Source organism: Macrobrachium rosenbergii, chromosome 31, assembly GCF_040412425.1.
Source record: "Macrobrachium rosenbergii isolate ZJJX-2024 chromosome 31, ASM4041242v1, whole genome shotgun sequence".
In the NCBI taxonomy this organism is placed as follows: domain Eukaryota; kingdom Metazoa; phylum Arthropoda; class Malacostraca; order Decapoda; family Palaemonidae; genus Macrobrachium; species Macrobrachium rosenbergii.
Window position 1 is genome coordinate 3,329,305 of NC_089771.1, and position 25,694 is coordinate 3,354,998.

Genomic DNA, 25,694 nt, shown 5'->3' on the forward strand with positions numbered 1-25,694 from the left:
GCTAGACTGTGTTAATTATGCCAGTCAAGTTTCTTGATGATGATTGCATGAGATGCGTTACTTTGATTTATTATTTAGTGGGATGAACATTTTGCTATTTTTGGATGGTGTGCAATTTTATAAACATACAGATACTACCATGAACTGGCTAGTAGGTATGAATAAAGAATACAGAATAATATTAACTGGAAAGATACAGAGAGAATGATATTAACTGCAAAGAAACAGTACTTGCAGAAGGATATTAACTTTAAGAAAGAATACAGAATAATATTAACTATGAAATGAAGAATAGAATAATATAACTATAGAATGAAGAATACTGAAAGAATACAGAATAATATTAACTATGAAATGAGAAAAACACAGAAAAGATTACAAGATTATATTATATATAAAGACAAGAATACGGAATAATAGTAACTATAAAAAGAAAAGCTACTAGCTATACAAGAAAGTATACAGAATAATATTGATTATAAAACCTAAAACAGTAAACCAATAAGATAAAGAAGTAAAGAACTGCATGAATGAATACTAAATAAATAAGTCAATCGGCAATTAAACAGGAAATATACAATGTTTCGTATTCATGTCTACATATAGTTAAGTAATGGTGCATACATAATCATTGTATAATTAGCATTACCTATCACTTTGTAAGACACAATAATGTAACGTGTGTCGTGTTTCATAACTTAAATAAACTTATAATACTCATTGACAAATGTGACTTTAATTATTAATTCATTAATTTATGTTACGTAATTGTTTTCGGATAAACATGAATAACCACAATTTATTGGCGAAGTGTCTAGAATTATTATCATTTTTCGTCGCAAAAATTCATAAAAGGAAATAGTTTTTAGTGAAGAACGGTCAAGGATTCTAGTAATTAAAATATTCATTTTAAAACGAGAAATAAATTTTCTTTATATAATCGTAACACGCCAGTTGATTTAAAAAAGTTCTCACTGAACGGCATTCCATAAAACTGGCTTTTTCATCTTATGGGTTTCCTCTCTCTCTCTCTCTCTCTCTCTCTCTCTCTCTCTCTCTCTCTCTCGATTTCACAGGCGGTGGTTTAAATAGTTTTAGATCATTCCAGACTCGACGTTTTATTTGATTTTATCAGTTAAATATCTGTTGTGTTTGAGTTTCTCTCATTTCATGCATATGCCTGTATGAACAAACTTACTTACACGCTCATTTGCTTACTCATCTCCATTCATGTATTCATTTTCATTCATAGATCCATCTGTTTTCTAAATATGCCTTCTTTTCTAGTGATGCACCTACTTTGATCATACATTCACTATTATATTCATAAATTATTCCCAGTTATGAATTATTCCCATTCATTAACATATTTTCCCGAAATTTACTTTTCACGTTTTTATATTTTTGTTCATAAGCAAACCTTCTACATTCTTGGCACTTTGTTCATAAACATTTTCTTCCTGGGAATCTACTTTCCACGTTCTTATATTTTTCTATTCATAAACACTCTTTCTGGGAGATACTTTCCACATTCTAATACTTTTTTTCTGTTCATAAACGTATTCTTTCTGCGAATGCACCTTTCACATTCATATGTTTTTTCTATTCATAAATTCATTCGTTCGAGGAATCTACTTTTCACACTTTTTCTTTTCACGAACTTATTCGTTTTGTTCTATAATCCGTTTCACCTTTATACCTGTACTCATCAGCTATGGCTGGAATTCTCTCGGTTTTCGCATGACTATATTTCCTGCGAAATCCAATAAAAAGTGGTCCTATGCTTTAATAGTAGGGCAGTTAAGTTCTCATCCAGCCACATTCCAGAAAGCTGGATACTCTTTTTCATGGTTTTAATTGCCTTTATTTTCTTATTATTTTTCGAGTCTTCTCGGTGATGATTTTATTTTTTGTTTTTTGACAGAAGAGCTTAACACTTTAGCTTACTTTTTCGAATTTATTTTCTTTTGTATTTTCATTTGCACAAAGTCTAGCGCATGCATAAAATATGAAGTTCTTTCTAATTGCGTAAAAATGTCTTTTTCCATATGCTTGCTCTATCACATCAAGCTTAACTGTAATTTCGAGGGATTGTTATGATTAATATTTATGTGCTTATAATCATTTTCATCATCCTTATCAGCACTGTTCATTTCTTTGTGGTTCTGCAGTTATACTGCTACTAATTCTGTTTTATCACTATCCTTTCAGTGCGTACCTTAAAGTATCAGTTTATCATACTCCTCTACACTAACATACACACACACATGTGTCTATTATATATGTGTGTATACATATACACATATATAATAGACATCACTCTCTCTATATATATATATATATATATATATGTGTGTGTGTGTTGTATATGTGTGATAATGTGTGTAAAGAATATGTGTATGTTAGTGTGTAGTGAGTACAGATAAACTGATATTTATATATATATATATATATATATATATATATATATATATATATATATATATATATATATATATATGTATATATATACATATATATATATATACATACATATATATATAGTGTGTATACATATATATACATATATGTATCTTGTTTATACTTTCATAATTCCCTTCACGTCCCTCCCCCTTCCCCAAGGTTAACATGCTACAAGTATATTTAAATTCCTATGCAAGTTCAATCTACAAAGCCACATTCGAGAAGTCTTAGTACGGTGCGCATGCGTAGATATAAAAGAACTTTACCTAAATTCCTCGATCTATTCAAGTTTGTTGAAGATTAGAAATGATGACATTATCGTTTAGTAAATGTTCCATTCTTTTTCTTTTTTAATTATACTCATGCTCTTTCTGTAGCATCAGTCTGCCGTTTACAACAATGCACTTAATATTTATGAAGATCATATTTCGTATATTGAGATAATTAAATCATGTTAGTATATCGTCCTTTTAAATATTATTCGTGTGTTGTACTAGTTAAATGATGTTCGTATATTGAACTTCTTAAATCACGTACGTGTATTGCACTTGTCAAATTATGTTCGTATATTGTAGTTGTCAAATCATGTTCGTATATTGTCCTTTTTAAATCATGTTCATATAACGCCATTTTTAAATCATATTTGTGTATTGTGCTTGTTAAATCATATTCGTAAGTTGTCCTTGTTAAGTCATGTTCGTATATTACCCTTTTTAAATTATATTCGTATACTGTCCTTGTTAAATCATGTTCGTATATTGACATTTTTAAATCATTTTCTTATATTGTCCTTGTTTGATCATGTTCGTATGTTCTTGTTAAATCATGTTCGTGTATTGCCCTTTTTAAATCATATTCATATATTGTATTTGTCAGATCATGTTCGTGTATTGTATTTGTTAAATTTATTCGTTTATTGACCTTGTTAAATCCAGTTCATATACTGTCCTTGTTAAATCATGTTTGCCTATTGTACTTGTTAAATCATGTTCGTATATTGTACTTGTTAAAGCGTGTTCGTATATTGTACTTGTTAAATCACATTCGTATAGTGCACTTGTTCGTTCATGTTCGTACATTGTACTTAATCTTTTTGAAATATCATCGTTACGTCGATATGGTCCAGTCCACTAATCTTCGACAGTAAACCATCTTCTCGTAGATAACAATAAGGACTTTGAGCACAATAACAGCCGTCGTAAAATGACCAGTGGGCGGATTAAGTGATTGCTATCTGTATTTACAACTGAGCAACCATAGGCTGACCACGGAGCTTCTTATGGTCAATACTCGTTCGATTTCAAATTGATTAAAATCGAGGTATCTTGCTAAGTTCTGAGCTTCCTGGGAGCCTGTTCATTGTCTGTTATTTGATATTATGTGCTATTTATCTCGAAAACCTAACAGGTGGTTATTTTCGGTCCCCAACAAACTTGTTTATACTTTAAGATCCTTGATTTAAAATTTATTTCTTCCAGGGGTAATAACCCTTGACAGAAGGTGTAACAGATTTCACGCAAAATTCATTTTGCTCGTGTTGATGTTTTCTGAAGCTTGAAATTGCATTTCCACCATAATTATCTGGTTATGAGGCGTTAAGTAATCAACTTCATATTTTATGTGGTTTCAGAAAATATTAAGAGAGGTTCTTCTTATAGAGTTTTCTGTTACTTAGCGTAACGATTTACGGTAATTAGATTTAACCTCCGGATCCTTTGAAGTCTCTGGAGTAAATTCTGGCAAGACGAACAATATCTCGTCTCATATGAGGAACAATGGTAGAACCCTGTCTAGAGGATACTGGAATGATTATGATAGCCAATATGACATTCTACCCACAGTAATCTATTACTACTATTAATACAAGCGTTCTGAAAATATTTCCTTTAGGAATATATACCGGGTGTTTCAAATGGGAACACCCCCTCCACAGAACAAATGAAAGTTATGAAGTTTTCTGCTATAGCCTATCTCCAAATTACATTATTCTATAAGTTTTCTATTAAGCTATTTTTCATTTTACATTTCTTGTATTTTCAGACTGAGTGACGGAGTTAGGTACAGCCATGGCTAACGACTCGTAGGAAATCAGATGGATTGACCGAATCCGGGCTATAACCTTCAGAGAGGCCAGGGATGCTGGCGCATCCTTCATTTCACATTCCTGGATAGCTAAATACATTAAAACAGATGAATCCTTTGATAAAAGAGACTGGAACAAAACTCCATATGACTGTCATTGCGAAAAGAGTGAGAATCTTGGAAGGCCTGAAGTCCTTTCTCAGGAGTCAAAAGACATCATAGCTGAGGCAGTGGGTAGACCAAGAAAGTCTTTACGTAAATTGGCTCTTGAACTAGAAACAAAGAGGGGAAAGAAGAGAAGTTATAGTGCTGTATATCGTGAGTTGAAAAAATCTGGTATCAAGCCATTTCATGTTATCAGCAAGCCAACCTTCCTCAGCAACAGAAGAGAAGATATGCATGGTTTTGTGGTTCATTTTCTTAAAAGATTGGGATGAAGCTGACTTTCTCCATGTTGCGCATCAGATGAATTATTCATTTACAGTCAGGAAGCCAAATCATAAATGACATCATTTGGGCTGCAAAGTTGGATATCACTTGATGACGTGCACTATCGCCAAGTTGTGAAATTTCCTGAATGTTTGGGAATTTTTCTCTGTTCACAGCAAATGGTTGAAGTGGATCATCAAAGAAAAGGACAGTCATGGAATGGCGAATACTTCAGAGAAACTGTGCTTACTGGTGGAGTATTTCCTTTCTCAAAGATCCTGAAAATGTGGTATCTGTGTCTTATTTTGATAAGTATAGTATTAAAATCTTTGGATACTTTAGAACTGAACAGCTAATATGTTACTACCATTAAGTGGTGTTTTAGTAAATCTTTGACACCAATATCTGTTTAAAGCTGTTAGCAAATATCACAGGATATGTTAGCAAGTGAGTTATGATATCATACTAAGCTGTTTACTACAGTTGTGTGAAATTACTTACTCAGGGGGAATGGTTTGAGTCTCAACTTTTTACGATTGCCAATCTGCCATCAGGTGAGTATGTACAGGTAGTTAAATTTTACCTAAAACTGTGTACCAGTTTAAGCAAGCACACAATTACAGTTACCACTCCATTTTTCTTACTATCAATTTAGATTTGCTACTCTATAGTGTGTTAAGAAACTTTAACATATATATACTGTATATCTACTATCTCTATACCTATATATATATATATATATATATATGTATATATATATATATGCATATATGTGTGTATACTCTGTTATACATTATATGTATATAAATATATCATATTACATATATGCATATGTGCGTGTGTATATGTGTGTATATATATATATATGTGTGTGTGTGTGTGTGTGTGTGTGTGTGTGTGTGTGTGTGTAGAGAGAGAGAGAGAGCGCGAGAGAGGGCATAAAATTTTGAACTGCAAAGATAGCTCAAAGTAAAACCGTGTAATCAGATGACTCTTGAAATTATTGACTGCACGATAAACAACTGGTCTCGTTAACCAGTTCTTGTTTGAACATAAGGAAAAGACAAGACTTGTATTGGAGGCTGGAAGATGCCTTCTCTATTCTTAATCTGGGATTGTTATTTCCTACCTCGAATCCTTTTTTTTTTTTTCTTTTTTTTTTTAGATAGAATGAACTCCCCAGATTCGATTCCCGAACGAGGCGTGAGGTCTAAGGACTGTTTATTTAAATCGAAATATGTTTCCTGATAGCCAGAGCATTTGGCATAATTTCTGCTTTGCGATTGAACGGAAATAAGGGTGAGCTTCATGACGAGTCACATTAATACACATGTATAAATACATACGTATTGATTCTCTGACATTGATATTTACCCTGATACGCGCATAAAATTCGTGCTTAAAACACGGCATTTTTTATTGTAATTCCTCGATGATAACTTATTCAAAATAACCTCAGTGATAAGTGAAATCCACAAAAATATGTATGTGAGCAAAGCTTGATTTTCCAAAATACAAATATGAAAAATACAGCTTTGCTTATATACATAATTGTGGATTTTCGGTCATATTATTATTGTGTGTGTATTATTATTATTATTATTATTATTATTATTATTCAGAAGATGAACCATACTCTTATGGAATAAACTCGCAGAGGCCACTGACTTGAAATCCAGTCTTCCAACGAATGTGGTGTTCATTTGGAAGAAGTAACAGGTGCAGCAGGCATTAGGAAATGGGGAAAGAAGAGATCAGTTATTAGAAAGAAAAATAAAAATAATAAATAAATAAATAAATAAAAAGTAAGTCCATCATAAAATACAAAGAGAATTGCTAATAGGGTAGTAATGCATTGGATCTTCGCTTGAACTTTTTAGACTCCAATTGAACAACATCCACAGGGAGACTATTCCACATTCCAACGGCTTGAAGAGTGAGACCTATGGAACCAGAGAAGTTCGACAGGGAGGCACAGATATTACATATTCGCCCTGCAGTTCAGCAAATATGCTCGCCCTTGGCAGGAGAATAGGAAAAGATCAGGGCTCAATTGTGATACCCCATTGATAATAACTTTATTATCAATCTTTTAATTTTATCAAATAATTGATTTCCCAAAACCCAGGTCAACAGAACAGGTCCTCTCAATCTTCTTCTCTGCCTTTGCAAACGTGTATGTGTTTGGACCTAACGATAGCGCGCGAGACCCGATGCGGGCGATAATGACTGATGGCTATCGAATCTAACACGCCCGAAGGTCTCGTGCAAGGTGGAAGGTTTTACCCTGGGCGTCCATTATCTTGAGCTGCTCCTATGCTCTCTGGGAAATGCTTTAAATCTCCTTCGATCGTTAACGTCGGTGGGTCTACGGAGAGTGACATCCTGGGAGGAGAGTTGGCGGAATCCTACTCGCAAATTTGTGGAAGAAAATATAAATATATATATATATATATATATATATATATATATATATATATATATATATATATATATATATATATATATATATATATATATATATATATATATATATATATATATATATATATATATATATATATATATATATATATATGTATATAAATGTTTTGAAACATGTTCCAGAAGTTTTCGTTCACCTAACAGTAATTTGTTCTTTTGATGTTTACAAGGAAATGTAATTTTCTTATTCGAATTTGGTTACTAATCATACGGTTAACAATATAAAAAAAGGATGGTGAGTGAAAAATTCATATTACGAAAAATGACGAAACATTTTGAAAAATTTCACTTCAGATGATTGGGCAAAAGAGTCAAAGAAGAAACTATATTTCGAACCCAGATAAAAGCTTATTGACTAATAAAGTAATATTGAATAATCATCAGTGAAATTATATATAAATAAAGAAAGAAAGAATTCAACCATTATTGTTGTCAAAAACAAAAAAGAAAAAATCTCATAACGTCGTATGTTATCGTGTGACTCCACACTCGGGCAGGAAAATTAAACTAAACTGTCTCGTCACTTGCACCGATAAGATGGGCAACAGACTGCCCCACCTCAATCATTACCTTGCATAAGACTAATGTCTCTATTGTAGATATTACTCGGCAGCTTAGCGTAAATAAAACAACCATGTATAGAGGAATAAAACAACAGAGAGAACGAGGAAATATGATAAATTCATTGTAAAAAGTTAAGGATCATCATCGGATGATCACTGAAGGAGATCCGCCTAACTCCCCTGACAAACCGGTGTTGCCATAAAGAGAGAGCATTACACTTTCCCTTCAAGTTGCTGCTCAAACCATCCGTAACAGGCTACATGAGACCAAAATTTTATTTCATCATACTCCTGCCAAGAAACACTTCATATCAGCGAAACACAAAGAATAGAGGCTAGGGTTTGCGTTGTAATATAATCCAGTGGCCGATGATTTCTGTAAGAATAATCTTTTACGAAGAGGAGGAGACGTTCTCCACTGATGAGCATGGTAGGCTTCTTCACTGCTGGCGTTTAGCATTAACTAAATTAATGTTGAACTTCTTGCTAATTTTAATTCTTTAGAAACGTAGATAATAAGAAATACAAAAATAGGCGTTATATATTCGGTTAACTTCATAAGAGGCATCAAAATGATAGGCCTAAGTAGCAATGAAAGAAATGAGAAATTACACATGATATATATATATATATGTATATATATATATATATATATATATATATATATATATATATATATATATATATATATATATATATATATATATATATATATATATATATATATATATATATATATATATATATGTATATATTTATATATATATATATATATATATATATATATATATATATTTATATTCATATATACATATATATATATATATATATATATAATATATATATATATATATATATATATATATATATATATATATATATATATATATATATATATATATATATATATATATATATATATATATATATATATGACCTATATATATATATATATATATATATATATATATATATATATATATATATATATATATATATATATATATATATATATATATATATATATATATATATATATATGTATATATATATATATATATATATATATATATATATTATATATATATATATATATATATATATATATATATATATATATATATATGTATATATATATATATATATGTATATATATATATATATATATATATATATATATATATATATATATATATATATATATATATATATATATATATATATATATATATATATATATATATATATATATATACGATATATATATATATATATATATATATCATATATATATATATATATATATATATATATATATCCGTATATATATATATATATATATATATATATATATATATATATATATATATATATATATATATGTATATATATATATATATATATATATATATATATATATATATATATACATATATATATATATATATATATATATATATATATATATATATATATATATATATATATATATATATATATATATATATATATATATATATATATATATATATATACATACATATACACAATGCAACGAATGGAATTTTTTTAAAAGCAACCTCACCCAATTTTACATCCGTAACGCAACAGAGAAAAATAAAATTCATTTCCAAATTGTTTTAATTACTAGAACTGTGGGCTTCATTTGCCCCTTCATAAACTCTCTCCCTCATTCCCAAACTGGTTAAGCCTTTAATCCTTTTTTTCTGTTCAAAATGACTGCCTAAGGCCTTGTTTCCAGGTGACCTTTGAAGATGCCTTCCTCGACAGCATCAGATAACGGGCAAGAGAGGAGCCAAAAAGATAGAAAGTGGCGCTGCACCGCCCGGGCCATGGTAAACTCTCCACAAAGTCTGACTGGATGCCATGTGCTCCATATAGAAAACGAGGCGAAGATTGACCTTTTGGGCCATCTATCTGGATGCTCAGGAGTAATCCCCCATGGTTAGAAATAGATGATGCAACCGCATTCGAGAAAGAGAAGCGCTCAGATCTCCACCGAGGACAGATGTCCTTACCTTTGCCTGTCCCTTGTTCCCTCCACGTGTTTGGCCCTGAGGTTCAAACCAGTATACTTTTGTAGTGGCATTTCCTTAATTCCCTCCTCCAGCATCGGCGTCCTATTGAACGAGGACATTGTCGTCTTGACGAAGGTAATGTACTGGAATAAGGTTTCTTAGTCACTCATGATTCCTGTTATTTCTCTGTCTGATTTATTGAGCAATCACCTTCAGTAAACTGTGTTGGAGCATCAAGTGTTAACTTAATTATGCATTTAGTGTTGAATTGAGTTATTTGGCACCATCTGCGCATTCCCTCAGTTCCCTTTGAGCGTCTTATCATTCTTGCAAATAACTGTCTTGTGTATATTGCAGATAGGCCTTGACTGTGGACCCACTCGACTCTATCCTCATGTCCAGTGGCCTTATGCCACCCCTCAATCTACCCCTCTGCAATGTTCCTGTTATGAAGACACCATCGGTGTAGAATATTTTTCCTGAATAGAATTCACTCATTTAGCAGGGCCTTATTATTACCTGCCCAGTAATGCATCATTCTTCTGATCTGTGTTTGTTATGTAAATATAATTAATTAAGAGAACCCTTGAGTTTATGTAATCTTCCCTTGCATGAAGAAGGCCGTAAGCCACAGTATTTCCCTTTATTTGTTTGTCTACGAAGTTGCCTTACTTAGTCTATTTAGTCAGATGTTTTAATGAAATACAGTAGATTTCTTGATGATGTAAAGAACTCCCTGCAATTGCCCGTTGCCGCCCAGAATCAAGTAAGTATCAAAAGGTATAATCGTAGCAATATACATACATACATACATACATATATGTGTGTGCATGTGTGTGTATGTGTGTGTACTGTACTTTGCGTCATCGAAGACGCTATTTTTTTCCTAAAATAAGTCTCGGTAATTGACAATACCACCAACAGGCTCTTCTGTTAAAGGCCTATCCTAACCATAGATGAAGGTTGCTTAACTTTAATCAGAATGACTGCTTATGGCCCTTGAATGAAGTGCGTAAATTATCCTTAGGAACAGGAAATAAACAAAAGTAGCATGAAAACAGGAAAATTTTATAAATACCGACAGATTACCGTAGACGAGTCAATGGGCTAAAATATCTAACGTGTTGTATGTTAATATACCATTATTTTCACTCTACTCAAACGACTCTCCCCACAGGGGGGATAGTGCTGTCAGTGCACCTCATGCGGTGCACTGTAGGCATTACTTAAGGTTCTTTGCAGCGTCCCTTCCTTAGGCCCCTAGCTGCAACCCCTTTCGTTCCTTTTACTATACCTCCATTCATTTCCTGTTTCTTCCTTCTTACTCTCCACCCACTCCTAACAATTGTTTCATAGAGACTTTCCTCCTGTTACACCTTTCAAACCTTTTTACTGTCAATTTCCCTTTCAGCACTGAATGACCTCGCAGGTCCCAGGACTTGACCTTTGGCCTAAATTCTATATTCTATTTTATTCTATTCAAACGACTCTGACATGGGAACATTATTAACTAACAAAATTAAAACCACGCCATGTCAAGAGGGATTGCTGGGAAATCTGGCTGTGGCCTACCAGGCCTAGAAAGACAATCGCTTATTGTCATCAAAATGTTAAATTCTCTGTCTTTTCTGGAATATTCTTAAGGGCTTTACGCGTTTGTAGCCCGCAGTTCATTAATGCTGAGATCAAAACTATTTACGATATTGCTTTGAAACTTAAATACCCAAGGACCTTTGTAAATGTAGCATGGAAAAGAGCCAGGAAAACATTTTGTTTAACTAATAACAAACTTGAATTCAGCAAGCATAATATTCTCAAATTACCGTATGATGAAAGGTTTTTACAAATTCCTTGAATTTTAAAGCTTTTCAACATAAATGTTGTTTTCAATAATTTTAATGTTAAGAGTTTAGTAATAAAAAATTCTCCTAGAAATGTTTCTGGCTGCATCTATGAAAATCCTTGTAAAAAATTTGATAAAATATATTATGGACAAACTGGAAAATCACTTTCATAACGAATCAAACAACACCAGTATTCTGTGAGAACTGGCCAAATGTCGAATGCATTATTCGTACATATAAGATTCAGATCACGCTATTAACTGGAGTAAAGCAAGATCTTTAGTCCCTTGCAACGACACATTTAAAAGGAATATAACATCATCGAATCTTGTTTTATCAAGTCAAGTAATAAAAGTGTTCTTAATTTAAGTCTTGGTTTGTTTAAACTTGATGCCTTCATAATTAAAAAAGTTGTTGATAAATATAAGCAAAATTAGTATTCAGTTTTATACATGTTTCTGCAATTTGAATGGGTAAGATTCCGCATCTCTTATGGTTAAGTATTTGGTTTTAGTTTGTGACCGCGTGATCCCGGATTTTCCTGGAGTACCCATTTGTTTATTACCACTTGGCAATTAACCATCTGGTATTCAATTTTATTCATGTTTTTGGATTTTGTATGGCTAAAATTTCGTATCTCTTATAGTGAGGTCTATGGTCTTAGTTTGTGACTACTTTTTCCCGGATTATCCTGGATTATCTTTCTGTTTATTACCCTTTGACAATTGACCATTTGGTGTTCTTGTTCTTTTTGTTTACTTTTGTTTACTTTTGTTTACTTTTGTTTACTTCTCATTTGTGCCCAGACGATGCGTTAATAAACGTGAAAGCGCTTGGTACTGAACTTCTGCCTGTCATTTTCCTGTGGGATTCGCTTATATATATATATATATATATATATATATATATATATATATATATATATATATATATATATATATATATATATATATATATATATATATATATATATTAAAAGGACTTTTCAAACTGGATGGTATTTTTAATGTGTTGAGTATTTATTCAGAAAAAGTTTCAGGGGCTTTCTTGGACTTTGTAACTTTTTCTGAATAAATACTCCATTAGATACCATCCAGTTTGAATGAGGTCCTTTAGTAATTCTACTAATGCACAGAACAATTGTGTATGTGATAAAGTTAATATATATATATATATATATATATATATATATATATATATATATATATATATATATATATATATATATATATATATATATGTATATATACATATATATGTATATATATATATATATGTGTGTATATATATAATATATATATATATATATATATATATATAATATATATATATAATAAATATATATGTATATTATATATATATATATATATATATATATATATATATATATATATATATATATATATATATATATATATATATATATATATATATATATATATATATTTATATATTATTTATATATATATATATATATATATATATATATATATATATATATATATATATATATATATATATATATATATATATATATATATATATATATATATATATATATATATATATATATATATATATATATATATATATATATATATATATATATATATATATATATATATATATCTATATATTATATATATATATATATATATATCTATATATATATATATATATATATATATATATATATATATATATATATATATATATATATATATATATATATATATATATATATATATATATATATATATATATATATATATATATATATATATATACTGTACATATGTGTGTGTATGAAATTCCTACAAAATTGGGAGTGTGGTTACTTTAACTTGTTTGGGTTAATTAAAATTCTTGTGAGATTCTTTCTTTTCTTTTACAACAAAAGTAAATATCATTATACGGCCGGAGCTCACCTCCTTTGACACGAGGAGAAAGGGTGTCCACTGTGATGTCCATTTAAATGATTCCAAATTTCCTTCGTGTATATTTTCTCCCAGGGAAGAGAATATGTACTTGATTTCTGTCCTTTTGTATTCAGTCCTGAAGCCTACGACGATGGTGTCACTGCTCGGCAGACGAAACACTGTTGATTGGCCCTGAGAAGTATTCCGGACGGCCGAATCTGCAAAGGAATAGTAACAGAAATAAAGTTTACAGTAACTTTGCTGGTCAAAATAATAGTAATAATAATATCCATTGACTTTGCAGGTCAAAATAAGTTTATCGAATGTTTTATAAAGCTCTCAAGAGGAAATTCTTGAAGTTTGTCCGTTAATCTTTAGATATAGTTGCACGTCTAAATATAGGGTCATGCTGGAGTTTCGACAAGGTCATCGACGATGAGGCAAGAGCCGAGGAAAGTATGTTTATTTTTTGGCAGCTGGACTCTTCAGTTTGTATGAAACTTTCAGCATCCTACTAGGGGACTTCCTATGCAGGCTTCTCAGTAGATATTGTGGCTGGTACAGATTTTGACACCTGTGAATTAGATTTCTCAGCAGACTGTTTTAGGGTGTTCTTCGTTGCAAATGTCGGACACTTAAAACAGGTTTACTTTAATGTTATGTGCGGTATAATACTAGGGATAATTGGCACTTGTAGGATTATTATACTTTAGAAACAACATATCTATCGTCTAAACAGACTTTCTCATGTGAGAATTGATTATACTGTAATAGCAATTTTATAGTGAAGTACGAGTTTCTGCTGTCTTAAGAAGATCGCATACCAGCACCATCTGTTATCATAGCGCCAAAACATACATGTGAATAAATAAGCCTAGCAACAGCATGGCTCACTTCAGAGAAAGGCTGAATATATCTGCTACTCTTCCAGAAACTAAGTGACGCTGACTAAGAATCTGCATATACGGATGAGGGAAAGGTTCCAATAATGTATGTGGCGCATGAATGTTATTGTGCATTAAGGCAAAGCTGATAGTTCTAGAAGTCTCTTAGAATGAGGCTTAACATTACTTAGTATTCCAGTTAAGGTGCACTGTAGGTTTTTGATGTGAACAACTGAAACATGCAACAGAGACACTGATGGTGGAAGGGCAGTATTTGTTTAGATGATGAACAAGGTTTATGGACAAGGTGTTTGGTATGAAACAGTGGGGGGAGAAGATTGAGAGTAAGTGAAAAAGCTGTGCGCAGCACACAAGGACCTAGAAAAAGCTGATGGCAGACTCAACACAGACAGCTTGTAAGGTGCCGAAGAGGTGTGGTATAGAAGATAAGTTATTGGGAACATTGAAAGTTTTCCTAATGAAAGCAACCATGTGCCAAAATATGTGGACTAAAGATTGGCTGGGCTGATGTAAAAGTGAGCCAGAGGCAAGAGCGTGTCGTGTCTTCATTGCTGTTGATGAGTGATTCGACGAGGCAGAGATAGATAATTGGAGGTAGGTGCCAAGGTATGGGGTAAGAAAATGAGTTGTGAATGAAGTGTAGTATGGCTCATGCTTGCAGGTGATACTGTACTGATTGGGGATGGTCAAGAAATTTTTACACACTGACTGAAAAATTCGAGAATGTTGAGAGCATATGTGAACAAGAGGGTTTTGATTGTAAATGTGAACCAGGAACATAGAGTAATGGAGGAAGAATGGAAGTGACTGCTTTATAAACCCATCTATAAGTAAATTTGATAGATAACTGCAGGATAAGAGAAGAGGCAAACCACAGATAAGGTAAAGCAAAAAGCTAGCAGGGTGTGCGCAAAAGCCTGAGAAAAGACGTGGAGTGCATATGGAAGCTATGGTGATTGTGTCAAGGGTTGATGACCAACCCTTCTTAATATAGAAATAAAATGGGGATGCTGAATGTGAATGACGGGAAAAAGATAGAAGCTTTTGAGATTAACTGGTTGCGTGTTGTGTGTGAGATAAGAAAAACAAAGAGAGTGAGAAATTTAGAGATGTGTTGAGGCAGTTAAAAGGTTAGTATTGGTGAAAAGCGGGATCAGGGTGCTTTGATCTGGTTTGGTCATGTGGAAAGAATGGAGAATGACAGGCTGGTGAAAGAATGTAGAATTGTAAGTGTTGGGAGGAAGGAGGAGAGGAATCCTTGGAAAATGTTGGAAAGCTGGATTTTAAGCTAAACTGGGCAGGAGAGGTCTTCATATTCAGATAGCCTGGGAGTGGTAGCCATCTACAGAGTTCGGAGTATGGATGATGAACCTTCTATGTTGGTATATGAGTATGTGACGTCGTGGAAATGTTCTGCACTGGGCTTCATCCGTTAAAAGAACGACTGTGGCAGTAACCCGTATCTCGTACATCTAATCTGTCGATGACATTTCTGAACAGAGCAAGAGTTCCCAAGGCCAGTATCTCGGGAGGATATCCTGCCCAGGAGGCAGGACGCCCCACGCAGGAATGTCACTCGAAGCATGAGAAGGATTTCATGACAATAACGCACACACATATACACAAACACAAAAAATGAACCAGAGTGAGAGAGAGAATGAGAGAAAAACAGAGAGAGAGAGAGAGAGAGAGAGAGAGAGAGAGAGAGAGAGAAAGTTAAGTATATCTTAGTTTAACCAGACCACTAAGCTGATGAACAGCTCTCCTAGAGAGGGCTGGCCCGTAGGATTAGATTTATTTTGCGTGGCTAAGAACCAACTGGTTACCTAGCAACGGGACCTACAGCTTATTGTGGAATCCGAACCACATTATGACGAGAAATGAATTTCTATCACCAGAAATCAATTCCTCTAATTCTTCACTGGCCGGTCGGAGAGTCGAACGCCGGGCCAACAGCATGCTAGCCGAGAGCTCTACACACCCCTCCAGTGAAGAACTTAAGAGAGAGAAAGAGAGAAAGTGAGAGAGGAAAACAAAGAGAGAGAGAGGAGAGAGAGACAGAGACAGAGAGAGACAGAAACAGAGAGAGAGAAAAACAGCAGAGAGGAGAGAGGGGTATTCTGAAGGCAAATAATAAATTGATGTTAAACAGTATTAGGACTTAATACTATATATATATATATATATATATATATATATATATATATATATATATATATATATATATATATATATATATATATATATATATATATATATATATATATATATATATATATATATATATATATATATATATATATATATATATATATATAATAATATATTTTGTTTATGGCCAATTTCTACAAAAATTAAGACAAAGAAATACAGATAGGAAATTGCGAATCTGTCTCACCTGACTGAGCAGAGGAGGTCAGAGAGAAGAGGAACAAAAGAACGAATAGACGGGAGGCCTGTCGCATCTTCTGAGGTGTTCCGACGGACAAAGTCTTCCCGACGATGGCACCAGATCTCCCAGGAAGCTTCACGGGGCCTGTCTAAACACTCCCGATCTCAAACTTCGAAATTCCCTCGGGAAGGCGAGGATTCCAACACTTGCACACGGGGGAAGGCAGACTTTCAAAATGAGCATTGTGTGATGGCGTCTTGCCAGATGCGATTAGTTTGGCCACTGAGCCTGACGTCATCATCAGCAGGAAATACTCGATTATGCCAAAGGTTACAAATCGTCCCGAGCTTGACGAAGTGGCGGATGCCATTTTTTCCTCAATCCGAGAAAACGGTCTTCAAAGATTCTGGGGATTCAGAGCTTCTAAACAGCTCATATTTTGAAGACATTTGGTTTGAAAATGTGACAACGCTGATAGCTGAAGTTTTGATGCTACAAAGAATCAAAAACCGAGTCACTTTGGTTGGGAAACTAAAAAAGTTATCAAAAAATGGGTTACGCCAGTTCGTGAAAAACAAGCAAAAAACGCGCCGAAGTTTCTTCGGCGCAATCGAGTTTTCTGTACAGCCGCCACAGCGTATAATCAAGGCCACCAAAAATAGATCTATCTTTCAGTGGTCTCGGTATAATGCTGTATGAGCCGCCGACCATGAAACTTTAACCACGGCCCGGTGGTGGCCTATCCTATATCGCTGCTAGAAGCATGATTATGGCTAACTTTAACCTTAAATAAAATAAAAACTACCAAGGCTAGAGGGCTGCAATTTGGTATGGTTGATGAGTGGAGGGTGGATGATCAACATTTGCAGACCTCTAGCCTCAGCAGTTGTTAATTAAGATCTGAGGGCGGACAGAAAAATTGCGGACGGAGAGACAAAGCCGGCACAGTAGTTTCCTTGTACAGAAAACTAACGAGGACGAATTACTGTGTGAAAATCGTGATTTGACTTATTGCATTCTAATACATTTTTGTCTCTTTATTAATTATTTTTTTTAATAAGTGAGATTTCTTCTTTCTGTATTTCCCCTTACCTCCTCCTACTTCTTCCTAATGAACACCTTAAGACTTTTTGGAAGACTGAATTCCGTGTCAATGGCCCCTTCGGTGGGCTTGTTCCGTATGAACAGAGTTCTTCATGTTCTTATTAGTAACATTAATAATAGTGACACTTCGCTTCGTTTCTGAAGCGAGCAAATACGAGGGCTGGAGGAAATGATCTGGTCGAAGGGAAATCCTGACCATGAGTCAAGGGAAAAGCCTCTTGACACAGGCGAAGGATTCAGGGCACGACGACAAACGCTCAAACTCTGCAGCATTTTGTTCCTTTCATTTCTCAGTTGCTCGTGACAGTCTCTGTTCTGTATGAAGAAGACATTTGAAGAGCGCGTTTGAATCCGAATATTTCGTGGAAAACTTTTTTTATGTTTAGTTTGTGAGTATCTCTTTTCTTTATAGACATACTGCATTGAAATTTCTTTCTGCAGATTTCTTCTCGTTTTCTGGGCATCATCAGGTCAAGGACGAGAATGGACATTCACAGGTGATATTCATTTCCTTTCTGTTTGTTTCTCTGTCTCTCCTGTCACAGTATCGAGTTAGTAGAACTTATATATATATATATAATATATATATATATATATATATATATATATATATATATATATATATATATATATATATATATATATATATATATATATATATATATATATATATATATATATATATATATATATATATATATATATATATATATGTATGTATGTATACTGCATATAATATACATATGTGTGTGTTGTTATTGTTGTTGTTTTGATGGGACGTCGCGGCATTAAGAGAAGCCCAGACAAAGAATTTTCTAATTGTGTTGATGACAAGCTTGGTGATTTATCAAAACCTGTTTTTGATCAACAAGAAGGTTTGGTGTATAGCGTCAGTGGAACACGGAGTATTAGAGGTGAGGGAACTGTCGAGGCACGGGTCGGCTTCTTCACGAAGTTTGGTATTCCCAAAATGATTCCTCTGAGTGACCGTGGGACCAAATTTACAATTAGATAAATTACCTTCCTCAAGGGAACGATCCAAGATGAAAGAGCTGGAATTGAAAGCTCTTCAACTGCAGTCTGAAGAGAGAGCGAAGGAAAGGGACCATGATGTCCAATTGTTGAAATTTTACTAGTTAGCTAATAACAGTAACAATCACGGTGATGATACATTCAACTTATTAAGTGCCCTTAAACTTGTTCCCCTGTGTAATGAGGAAGACGTCCCTGGATTTTTTATTTCTTCAGCAAGGATTGCTGAAGAGTTAAAGTGGCCTCGCTCGGGACATTGGGCCACTCTGGTTCAAGTCCGAGGAAGTAGATACTTTCCAAAAAATGAGGGAACTGATTTTGACTGACGAGTTTGAGAGTCTGTGTCGAGAGAGTTAAAGATTCTTTTGGAGGAATTGAAAACTGATTCTTGATAAGAGGCAGCAGAGACAAGACTCGGTAAAGAAGGACTGTGTCACGAGGAAGTTATCTCCACGAAATGCAAATAATTTTCCGAGAAAGTCTTATCAAAAACGGGTCATCTGAGTTTGACAAAGATGAAAGTGTAAACAGTGGTGTTGATATTAGTAGAAACGGCAGCGTAGAGTCACGCAGCTACGTCAATAGCAGTAGGTCTGGTGATGGTAGCAGATGTAGAGAAAATTGGTGTAACAGGAAGAAGCGTAGGAAAGCGACCTGCTGTGCCATGAAGAATTACCTGTAAAAGAATAAGGAGCCCGTTAATGTTGATTCTGTGTGCGAAGGCGCCAAAGAAAATGGTGGATACAGAAAAGAAGTGACTGGAATTGCCAGGTATACATCAAATGGGTCTGTTTGCAGTGAAGGTACCAAACGAACAGGACCCAGAGTAAAGATTCTACATGACTCTGGTGCAGCACAATCTTTGATTTTAAGAACGTCTCTGCCGGATGGGTCTGAATTTTCAAATGATGATTTGGTAGTTCTGGGAAGATTTCCTAACATGACTGCGTCCCATCTCTCGAACCCATGTATTTAGAAATTTATTATTATAAGGATACGGTATATGACTGGCTGTGGTTGACAGTCTACGTATGTCCGGTGTTGACTTGGTATTCGCTGATGACTGAGTTTTACATGACGAGTGTTTGTGTATTTGGCTCCATTATCGCTCAGGCTTTTGCTGACCTTATTACAGCAAGACAGCACATTGGAGATTTTCTGCAGCTTGGAGGCCTTGCTGTGTCTGAGCCCCCCACCCGTCTAGTTCCTCTGTAATGCAGAGGATGTTGATGGCGTTCTTCTCTGCATGACGACGTGTTTGCAGCTTAGGACCCCTGTGTTTACTAAGGGGCGTCTCCTGTGCCTTGGATAGATGCCTTTCCTTTCCTGTGTGTTGTGGAGGACACTGCCTCCACACCTTTTAATCCCTGGGCTCGCCTGTTGCCCTTGGGAGAGCTCATGATCTTCTTGCTACTAACCTCCCCAAGAGTTGTAAAAATGCCCGACTCTGTCTTTATAGCTGGTAAGGATATCAACTCAGTTTCTTCTTTATTGTTTCAGGGCTCAGTACAAAGAGGTTGTTTTCCTTCCTCTTCCTAGGAAGTGTCTCTTTGTTTACTGCGCCAAAGAGTATATTTTAGGTAAACAGTATTGTGAAACCTTATCCAGTTATTTCTGAGGACTATTTTGTAGAAAGTACTTGAGTTTGATTAGTATATTTTTCGTTATCATCTTTGAATGATTTTCTGTGTTTTTACTCTGTCGGAGATCAAGGCTATTGTGCAGAAATAGAAATGACTGTAAAGACCAGATCAAAGCGATCCCTCCTACCCTTCATTGAAACTGCTTTGAACACATTATTTGGGGTAGCCACAGAATCAAATGTTGAACATGAAACACAAAGAATTGACAGACTAGAAAAGTGGGCTGCAGCAAGAGGAACAGTAATAAATAAAGTAATTAATGCCCAAAACCAGAATACAGAACAAATAGAAAAACTGAAAAGTTTCATAAACAAAGTCGATTTAGTTCTTTGTTTATTTAGTTCTTTATCAGAGTTTTTAATTTATATATTTATTCACTTATCTTTTTATTTACCTATATATTAGATTATTATTTTTTTAAACTCCTTTTTAATTATCTCTTTCCCAGGTTCCTTAATGAATCAGGTAATATAATGAAAAAATAAAAACAAAGATTTTCTTTTGAAAGCCCATTCAGTTATCTGACAAAAAGAACAGTGATGAAATATGGCCATGTCTACTCGTTTTGTAATCAGAGAGAGAGAGAGAGAGAGAGAGAGAGAGAGAGAGAGAGAGAGAGAGAGAGAGAGAGAGGGGGAATAATAGCTCTAGACAAGTTATAAATAAGACATAATACCAAATAAAACAATTGCGAAACGACGAAAAAAATAGTGAAGGCAAAACCCATGACATCCTATCAGACGAAGAAAGAGAGAGAGAGAGAGAGAGAGAGAGAGAGAGAGAGAGAGAGAGAGAGAGAGAGAGAGAGAGAGAGAGAGAGAGAGAGAGACTCCACATAGGAATAATTTGTGAACTACCCAACTAGTCAACTGGTCTCTAAGTTATCCATGAACTGAATGATTTCTCCTTGCAGGTGTTAACTAGAGAGAGAGAGAGAGAGAGAGAGAGAGAGAGAGAGAGAGAGAGAGATGCCCCATCTAAAAATAATTCGTGACCCTTCCACCTAGCCACTCAGAGAAGCTACCTCAGATTATGAAAGTTGTAAAAGCTGCATCATTAAAAACTTTCCCACCAAAGCTCCCCACGAAATGAAAATTGACAGACAGAACTGGTCCCTGAGTTGGCAATGAACTGAATGATTTCTGTTTGCGGGTGTCAACTAAAGAGAGAGAATCAAATAGAAAAATAGAAAAGAAATTTTCCATTGAATATCACAAGACAAAACGGACTAACTGCCTTCATAAATTTTTTTTCATTTATTATTATCATTAGAGAAACAAACCCACCGTTAGGCATGGGTACATATACTTAAAGATAAATCTCTACAGAGAGCTTTCTGGAGTCTGTTTGATTTCCCTTTTGAAAATGGGAATCGAACAGATTCCCGAAAGCTCTATATAGAGACTTGATTTTAAATATATGTACCCATACATAGTTGTGGATTTGTTTCCCCATTTCAAGACTCGTGCTATTATTATTATTATTATTATTATTATTATTATTATTATTATTATTATTATTATTATTATTATTATTATTATTATTATTATTATTATTATTCAGAAGATGAACCCTCTTCAAATGGAAGAAGCCTACAGGGGCCATTGATGTGAAATTCAAGCTTTCCAAAGAATATAGTGTTCATTTGAAAGAAGTAACAGAAGGTAATAGAAAATACAGAAAGAATAGCTTAGTTATTAGAAAAAATCAACAAATTAATAAATAAAGAGATAAAAATATAAAAAAACGTACAAACGTAAATAATTCAATTTGGACTTGATGGCCCAGGAGCGTGCTGCACTTCCAGTTTTAGTAAGTGTATTATAACGTGATTTACAATATCATAATCTAATGAAAGTATGCTCAATGTTGCCAGTAGTACAGGCACAAGCTGGCGTGAAATGGTCAATAATGACGATATTTGCCCGTAACTCCAAGCATGTTGGGTGCAAGTTCAAATCACTAGTATTTAAATACAAGGTCACGAACAATGCCTCTGAATATTCTATATAACAAGCAACCTCTTGCATATGGGATAAGGGTTTTTAGTCTTAACTCAATTTGTTCCAGAACTCTCTTACTATACTTTTCTAGGACTACATAATGCAAAGGTTGAAGCCCACAGTACCAATCTATTCCTAGATATTATTTAGGTTCTTATCTGACTACTAATAATTGGTAGAGAAATCTCTACATACTAGCAAATATATCTGTCTGATAATATTACTGATAGATAAATATATAAATATAGATAGTAGGTTCTGTAAATATTTCCCCAGCATGTCATTTGTCTCTTGAAATTTTACGTCACTCCAGATAATTAATCGCAAATATTATTTGATATTTTACAAAAAAAAAAGAAAAAATATATACAGCAAAATAAAAAGCAACCTATCAGCATGGACATTCATTTACGTAATTGTCATAATGACCTTACGAACTGAAAGCCATCATATAAGAGAGTAAAAAAAAAAGATTTAATATCACGTCACTTTTCTTTTTCAACCCATCATCACTACCGTAAGTGAAACTGTCGCGAGTAATAGATTCGCATAATTAAAAAAGGATTTGCTGCCTGGCCTTTCAGTCCTTGTGTTGCAACGTTTCACACGTCAATGTAGCCTTGCCCAGTCCAGGGTGGTGTGGGATTCTGTTCATATTGAACTCAGTCTCGTTCTTTGTTGCTGGGGCAAAAAAATGACAGTTATCATTTACATTGACATTGTCTGGGAAAAGTTTTGATGGACAGTTATCATTTACATTGACGTAGAGCTTAATGTCTGGGAAATAGTTTTGATGGACGGTTCATATATATATATATATATATATATATATATATATATACATATATATATATACTGATGATATATATATATATATATAAATATATATATATATATATATATATATATAATAAATATATATATATATATAATATATATATATATATATATATATATATATATATATATATATATATATATATATATATATATATATATATATATATATATATATATATATATATATACATATATATATATATATATAAACCCTAAGAAGGAGAGGTTTACCCTAAAAAAAAAAGCCATACGTTACACTTTGTCAAATTCGTTTATCACGACTGGTGGCAAATAATTCATCCTAATCCAGTAGTGAGGAAGGGAAGCATAATTGATGAAGGAAAGATTACACCTATAAATCGTGAAAAAAAGATGCCATACTACGTATATGAAATAAGTTAACGGAATTCAGGTTATATTATGTAATGAGAGTTTTCTCTAAATTCTGGCTATTTTAAATTAGAAAAAATTAAAGGCCTCCGCTTTTACACTCTTCTGAAAAGTAGTTGTAAAAAGTAATTTATTATTTTTATATATCTCTTGTCACGAGGTATATACAGTAGATATAATTTTTTTTAAATGAGGGGGAAATCAAGAGCCTAAGGAAGAATCAGTAAGAAAAAAAGAACTTTAAAAATAGAGAAAAAAATTATTGGAATATAATACAAAAGAAGGATATTTTTCAAGAGTAAAACTTGAAGCAAATAGTATCAAATAGCACAATAGGTTTACTGCAATCCCTGCAGACTCTGACAACTGGGAAACATTCCAATTCCAACAGAAAGTTAAAAGCAAGCGAACAGATACAATTAATCTGTTTCTCTTCCACCTGAATCATTGAGAACTTCTGCTATCAGATGCAGTGCTGTCTTTCAGCCGAAGTGTTCGCTTTTCAGATGGATGGGATTACAAGGAACTCTGCGACGACATCTGGGATTAACGTTTTCATACTCTTTCTGCTTCCTCGAAAGGACAAGAATTTATAACGTTTGTTCATCTGGGATTAACGTTTTCATATACTGCTTTCATACATTCCTCGAAAGGACAAGGAATTTATAACGTTTTGTTCACCTGACACGTATTCCAGTTTCCTCCGAAGGGAGCGAATATTAGTCTTAATGTAATGTGTCTAGACATTTGATACAGTATATTATACATTGGCTTCTAACATATTTTTAAGTGATGGCACACACACACACACACACACACACACACACACACACACACACACACACACACACATATATATATATATATATATATATATATATATATATATATATATATATATATATATATATATATATGTATATAAGACAGGTGATGTTTAAGGGAAAGGTTCCAATGGCACAAAACACACCTTTATGTTTTTGTATTACTTCATTAACTAAAGCAATGACTGTTGATCAGCAGTCACCTGAGGGCAGACGTATTTCAGTTTCACTCCGGTGAAAAATAAGAAACGGGGTGTAGGTCCTGACCGGTTTCGACTTTATTTCAGTCTTAATGTAATGTGTCTATATATACTACAAGAACATTTGATTTCTATTCTGGTTTTGAATATATTGATGATGAAATAGATAAGATTAGGAATGCAGGCAAAAATTGAAAGTATCCAGTGAACTGAGTTAAACTGTATTTGAAGTGGCAAAAAGACTATCAAAACCAGATAGAACCTTATGGATTTGGTTTTGATAATAATAATATGTTCCCTCATCTTCTTAAGAATTTTGGTCGCATTTAAGAACAATACAACATAAAATTTTTAAAGAACTGATACTAAAGGCTTAATAAATAAGTCTTGTGGACAACATATTGGCAAACAAACACAAAAAGAATTGAACACACACACACAATCATCAACAAGGGCAAAAGGATTGTATATTCACACTGGAAAGGAACATCATTGAATCTACATAAAAGAAAGTTACAACCACACATCAGTCAAGGGA